This window comes from Tubulanus polymorphus, chromosome 8 (assembly GCF_964204645.1).
Source record: "Tubulanus polymorphus chromosome 8, tnTubPoly1.2, whole genome shotgun sequence".
Classification (NCBI taxonomy): Eukaryota; Metazoa; Nemertea; class Palaeonemertea; order Tubulaniformes; family Tubulanidae; genus Tubulanus; species Tubulanus polymorphus.
In genome coordinates, this window is record NC_134032.1 from 4435186 (window position 1) to 4442256 (window position 7071).

The window sequence follows — 7071 nt, forward strand, 5'->3', positions numbered from 1 at the left end:
ACAGCGAGGAAACTTGAAGCAACCTTGACCCTACTTAGTATGCGAACGTGCACCTGTAGCATATTCAGCCAGCGGAGTCATCGGCGTTTGTCGATGATTTCCGATTCATATTAAATAAGTTTGTAAGCTATATTTTATTAGTCTTGTGATGAATATTCAATTGTATTTTGCTAATATACGATATTTAAACTTTCTTTTCATAAATAAATTGATATTACGGTATTTTATAAAATTAGATTTCGTGCGGAGTCATGTGACCGTACATCATGGCGGATTGTAAACAAAAAGTGATGACAGCTAGAGAAGATGAATATGTCTTTAAATTACACCCAAAAATGTGTTTTCCTACCAAATAACAATGATCAACTATTAGGATACGACGGTTACTATTGTTTTAAGATCATCATGCTTTCAAATGGAAGAATGAAACGACAGCTTGTCACCGGAAAGCGATTCAATCCAAATTCAATTAGTTTTATTGAAAACTGCCGCTGATCAAATCACGTATAAAGGATAAAGCATGAGTTCACCCACGGTAAGTACTTTATTGCTATATGAATAAACAAAATATGAGGCCAGAATGTATGCACCTTCGTTCGATTTGCTGCCGATAGCCTAGGCTACTAGCCTACCTATACATCACGTCCACAAACTCCATTCATTTGTAGTACACGTCTATTCAAATGTATAGTTAATTATCCTCTATAAACCGCCATACTTTCTATACTGTCAAAATCCTTAAATGTAGCGGCACACAAGCGTATTTTCGCCCGATCGCGGCGAATTTATAAATCGCCCGAAAAATTCGCTCGTGTGGCCACTCACGGCGACGACGATTTCGTCGGCCGACTCGATCGCCCGGCGAATCGCCCGTATCAAACATGTTTAATATTTTCGGCCGATTATTTACACCGGCGATCGGGTGTATGAATTCGCCGGCGAATTCGCTAGCGCTCGTGTGTCCCTAGCTTAATACTGATGCGGGCGGGCGGTAGGCCTATCAGAGGCTTGCTGGCTGTAGGCTACATCTCTCTCCCTTGCCCTCCCTATTTTGTTTTATCTCTCGTCATCACTTAAGACCGAATCAGGCAGGGCTGTCAATGAGAATCAGTAATTAAGTATGAACTAAAACTGGTTATAAGTTTCAGCTTGTTTTTTCTTTTATTTTTCAGAAATTACATAAATTTATGACGTGCAACAGTGATTTACATCATAGAACAAAAACTAATTAGAGAATCTGGAACTGATTGGGAAGCTAGCTTCGAAGGTACAGTTCCTCAAAATTTTCGGCATTTTAAGTTTTTAAACATTATAACAAGTATGATGAATAAACTTATATCAATGCATATTCAGCTCATGAAGAAATATTTCTCATTATAGGTTAAACCTGATCACTGACATTGCTACATTTCTGGCAAGTTCGTGTATTACTCGATGGTGACATTTTCTTGAAGAATCCTCCACAGTTACACTTCCGGATTATTTTGTGTAAGTGCAGTGATTTTGTTGAGTAGAGACCTTGATTCAAAAACATTAATTTTGTGCGGACTACTCTGTTCCGCAAACAGGAATAGATTCTGGCATCTTGGTTCATACTCGCATGCTTGCTTTCAAGCCCCTGCTCTCCAAAGAGCCCCAATGACTTCCATGTTTGGATGAATTCAGGCACGTGATAGATCAAAACATGCAATTTGGGAGTTATATTCGCCGTGGGGAAATTTTGAGGAAACCATGTACCAAATTCATGAATACTGTTCACTACATGTTCTATTTCAGGTTCGGACAAAAACCGACAAGCTGAATATACTTGATAGATATCTTGAAACTTCTCGAAAAGATCCAAAAATAACTTTCGGTCATTCGGATAATTGTTGAGACAGGATAATAGTATTTGTGGATTGTTAATTCCATTTTCCTCATCCTTTTTAAACAACTTGTGTACATGGTTTCCTACAAAGCTATTCGAGTGATATGCCTGTCTGTCGACTCCTATCTTTTTAAGATTTTCATTTAGATCTTTTTGTATTGGTCCCATCTCTAAGGTTATGTCCTTATATATTTGGTTAAGCTTGGTTCTTCTCGGATTTAACAGTACTTTTATTGATGGAATTTCTATATCTTTGATTTTGCTCATGTTTTCTTCTGCTTGTTTCAGGAATTTATCCGGTGTTATTTTTTTGTCCGCAAGTGGCCGACATTTCAAACAAAGGAAATCGCTATCAGAAATATCAGGATCATATACAGATTGAACACATTGGCTGTGGTATGGTGCTTCGCAGTTCGTGCAATACAAATATATATGTGGCTGCGGATTCTCAATAGAACGAATTATACAAATCGGCGCCCCACAGTTTAATGGACTAGAGCGTTTTTTCTTTGCATTTTTCAATAAGTCGACTAGCTCTTGACAAGATTGTAACTTCTGTTTTAGGCTATCCAGTTCATCCTGCAAGCTAGTTACAGATGCTGAAGCTGCTCTCCATGCTTCCCATTGCTCGGGAAAACGTTCTCCGAGGGAAGATTCATCAAGTTCACAACAACGTTTTTCTAGCATCTCGAAGAACATTAACCCTAAGCCAAGAGAAACATGGAGACCAGGAGGAACTAGATGGCCTAAATCAGAGGGCTTGAAAAGCATACTACTTTGAATATTTTGTGTCTCCGCACCAATAACCCGTGGTGTAGCTTCAGCAGTTTGTGCATTCCTTAAATAGGACCCGATTGAACGCGATTGGTACTGCTTGAATGTTGGGGTATGAGGTGTTGCATCTTTTTTGCGCAAATCATGGAGTGTTACCTCACACCATAGGCATGGATAAGATGATGCGCTGCCTTGATGGCCCATCATCTGGCAAAGGAAATGAAGGTCCCCCATTAGAAATAGTCTAACGGTAATTTCTTGATCAAAAACGATGATGGTTTTGACAGTTGAAATTTCACCCTGGAATTTTCCAAAAACCTTATTCAAATTCTCCAAACAGTCAACCCCTTCATAAAAACTGATCAAATGCGTTTGATCTGGACTATTCGGGGATGGTCCGTTTATGATGGCTAGTACCATCTTTGTACTACCGCCCCCTTTATCCACCCCGATCTTTGCCCATATTTCGTCATGAAATTCTGGGGACCTATTTAACTGATTTTTCATTATCAGTTTTTCTACTGACTTTTGTATTAATAGCTCTATTGATGTCACAGAAACAAACGCTGACAATTGCTTTTCATGCGTTCTGCTATTAATTTCCAGTTCTATTTCACCAGCTTCAATGAATGTAGAAAACGACTCTTGTCTGGCTGCAAGCTCTTGTCTAATATTTCGACTAGACGGAAAAATCTGAATATTGTAATGTTTCAAGATTTTTTTAAGTTCAAGTAACTTATTCATCGGTAGTCTCAAATTTAATTTCAATTCTATTACTTGAGTTGGATCTAATTGATTTACAGTTGCGATACCGGCCAACTCCAGAGCCTTTTTGACTAAATCAGGATACCTTTTCATGAAACAAGATAATGTTACAGCCATATCATTGCCTGACGATGAAATAGAGGATAATTTATCCAAAACAAGTTTCAATTTTCTTGCTCTCGAGTCAAGAGTTTTCTTTGAGGCTGAACTGGAATTAATTGTTGGATGTTCTAATTTGGTGTAACAACTGCTTTTACTGCGAAAACTAGTAACAAGGGGAGTAGCTTCAAATGTTTCTAAGTTTGATGAATCTGTGTCAATTTTTAATAAATCTTGTGAATAAATTTGCTCAAGTTTCGCTTTCAAATTTTGAATTTCTTCATTCTTCTGTCGAATTTGGTCGGATAATTCATCGATTTTCTCTTTCATGGTAATCAAATCAGGATGACAAGAACATTGACAATGAGACTTAACAGGTGATATTGAACGTAAGGAAACCGAATTTAGATCACTACACTGGAGGAGGACATCAATATCAGACAAATCTACACCATCTACACCATCAACAGCAGATATCTCGAGTGGATTTTCCAGCAAAATATCGTCATTAGTCGAGCTTTCCTCTCTTTCCGTAAATTCACTACTCTGGCTTTCTTCAAATGTTGAATTTGCAACTATGTCCCTAGTTTTTGTTCCTAGGGAAATGTTAAGAGGGAAGAATAAATATGATTGTAGAAAATGGGTCCTTTCAAAGACCTTCATTATTTGAATGAAATATGTGTTGAATTGAGCAGAATCAGAAATATTTGTCTCATATTTTTTGCAGATGTTAGTAAAAAATAAACCTGTACCGAATAAACCTGTACCACCTTAAACAGAGAAACTGAAACTGGCCTCAGGGGTTTAATAGAGAACAACATATTTATCATACCTGCATTATCCTCATACTTATACTTGCATTATCCTCATTGTCGTTATCCTTTCATTTAAGTCATTTGATTGACAGTCACTCAATCAGAGTTCGAAATATAAAAAAACTTGTAAACCTCACAATCAACTAACGAATAACCAAAATTTCTAACATGTGTAATGAATTTTAATTCTTTAATAAAAACATTCCAAAAAATATAGATATAAGACTCACTCCTACGCTTTTTTCTGGAACTTCCGAAGTACTTCTTTCTCGAATGGGCACCTTGCTTGGTAGTGAGATTTACTGAGCGCTTTTTTGATGCTGTAAAAAGTGAAATATAGTGCATCTTAATGTTTTCATATTGCCTTAATCTTAATCTCAAGTTTAAAAAATTTGATATATTTACCAGTGGCTTGCTCAGCAGCAGACATTCCTAACGGTCAGTACTAATCATGCTAAAAATGAAAGAATAAATATCTGGTCAAATAAATGTACTTCATTTCACTAAATAAAATTTCTAGGCCTTTTCATCGGGTATTTCTGGGCTTCTTATATATCAAATTTCTGTAAAAAAATAGGAGAGCACCATTATTCTACTCCAAGAGGAAATACATGGGAGGGGAAATCATTTTAGGGGCCGGAAAGTGGCCGCTCTATAAAATCGGTCGAATTCTTACGAGGTACAAATTTACGAGCGTCAAAAAATCTCTGAAGCCCTAATTCGTCAATAGGGGTTATTGTATGTCAATTTCTTCATCTTTTTATGATCTACCTCGCTAAATCGGAATCCACTATGAAGTATTATGTTTTAATGTTCGCTTTGGCATTAAACTATGAATAGCTTGGCATTTGGAGATGCCTAAATTATCAAAAAATTACTTACGATTTCGGAGCAGGTTGTCACGGTTTCTCCACCACGAACTAAAGTCTCAAACAATATACCGCGAGGTACCTCGGGTCTTCAGGAAGCGATCTATACTGGTTACGAATTAATATATGCCTATCCATTCATGTACTATGTACGCTCAAATACGAATGCCAAAGCCCGGTTTCTTCAGCTTTAAAGCGTTACCAGCAGGTGCGCGTTAGGTCACGTGCGCGCCTTAGCCTATCAACAAGACTTTCACGCCGAAACGTTTAAAAGGTCAAGTTTCTAACTTCGTAGAAGAGCTGTAGAGCCGTGCCAACTGTAAAATATAAATATTTATCAAATATTCTACTATCAGAAGGAGTAGAAATAACAATATTTTCACCATTTTTATTAACATTTTTATTACTTATTTTTTCTTTTACAGCTTTTTTATATTCTTGTGATTTAATTCCTAATTGTCGAGACCATTCAATTTGTTTCTGAGTTCTCGGTTTTTTCTTCACAGTTAATTCCTTCACTTCTTTCACCTCGCTCATTTATTATAGAAATATTTTTACTTTCAATATTTGAAAATGTTATAACTCCAGTTGATAATAATGTCATAAATCCTCCTAATTGAAATGATAAATATCCAATCCATTTATTTAATTCAGTCATAACTAAATAGTCATTTTTTAAATCGGAATATAATCTATTTTCATTTTCAATTGGTAGTATATAATTACATAATTTACTATAACCTTTTACTACATTTTCTGATATCGCGTCATTAATTCTAGCTGTTCTCGCGGCTTCATAAATCTTAAATAATCTAATAATTTCATCTGATTTCATTGTATTTAATTCATTATAAGTTAAATTTTTACCGACAAAATTTTTACATTTTCCAGATGCTATTAATATTTCTAATTGATGTTTACAATAAAGATAATATTCATAATTATTATTTGTTGTAACAATATTTAAAGCACCATCATCTGGAGTTAATTTTGTTTCTGTTATTCCTAAATCATATAAAGTTTTTTCAATTGGAACATCACCATTTTTAGATTTTATTTTCTTTTCACCTCCCATTTATATAACAAAAAAATTAATTGTGTGATGTTGCAACTAGAATTTAACTAGAATGTAACTAGAATTCAACTAGATTAACAAGCTAGTTGAAATATTGTTGTGTTTGTTTATTTCTTGTTAAATCTAGTTGATTTTTGTTTCAACTACAAACAACTAGAATTCAACTAGAATGTAACTAGAATTAAAATAGATTAACAAGCTAGTTAAAATATTGTTAAATCTATTTGATTTTTGTTACAACTACCAATAACTAGAATTAAACTAGATTAACAAACTAATTGAATTTAAATAAATTCATATTTAAATGGGTGTTGTAATCTAAATAGTAATTTTGATCTTTTAATATTTTTCAACTTATCCATATATTCATTATGTAAATCATGTGGAATAATATCATTTTCCTCAAGTGCATTTTTCATCGATTTTCTATCTTTATTGTAGAATAAAACTAGAAATCTTATATTCTCTCTAAAATCTTTCACAATTGAATTATATTTCTGATTTAAAACCCATGTTGTTATCCTAAAATGTCTCCCAGAGAAAGCTAAATACCATAACTCACTTTCTCTAACTTTTGAATCATGTAGATTAGCACAATCATCTATAATGAATAATGTATTTGATCCTTTATAAATATCAATTGCTATTTTAATACAATTATCTAAATTTTCTTTAACTGTTTTAGGATCTAATATAATAAATTTATTATTTCTAGTAATATTTCTATCATAAGTTTGATTAAATTCATATGTTGGACAAAATAATACTATATTATCAAAATAGTTTTTGTAAACAGTTTCTAATAAA

General features: G+C 34.2%; 2 long non-coding RNA genes across 2 annotated transcripts; one reads left to right on the plus strand and one right to left on the minus strand.

Moving 5' to 3' along the window:
- The first annotated feature begins 258 nt into the window (after nt 1-258).
- Nucleotides 259-3751, plus strand: LOC141909738 (uncharacterized). The gene is made up of 4 exons (XR_012619787.1): nt 259-535; nt 1173-1267; nt 1381-1488; nt 2156-3751. It is a non-coding gene; the product is annotated as an uncharacterized LOC141909738 (long non-coding RNA).
- Nucleotides 3752-4504: 753 nt separating this feature from the next.
- On the minus strand, nt 4505-5231 carry LOC141910258 (uncharacterized). Its single transcript, XR_012619888.1, has 3 exons — nt 5203-5231; nt 4726-4774; nt 4505-4640 (listed from the first exon to the last, which is right to left on the minus strand). It is a non-coding gene; the product is annotated as an uncharacterized LOC141910258 (long non-coding RNA).
- Between the last annotated feature and the right edge of the window lie 1840 nt (nt 5232-7071).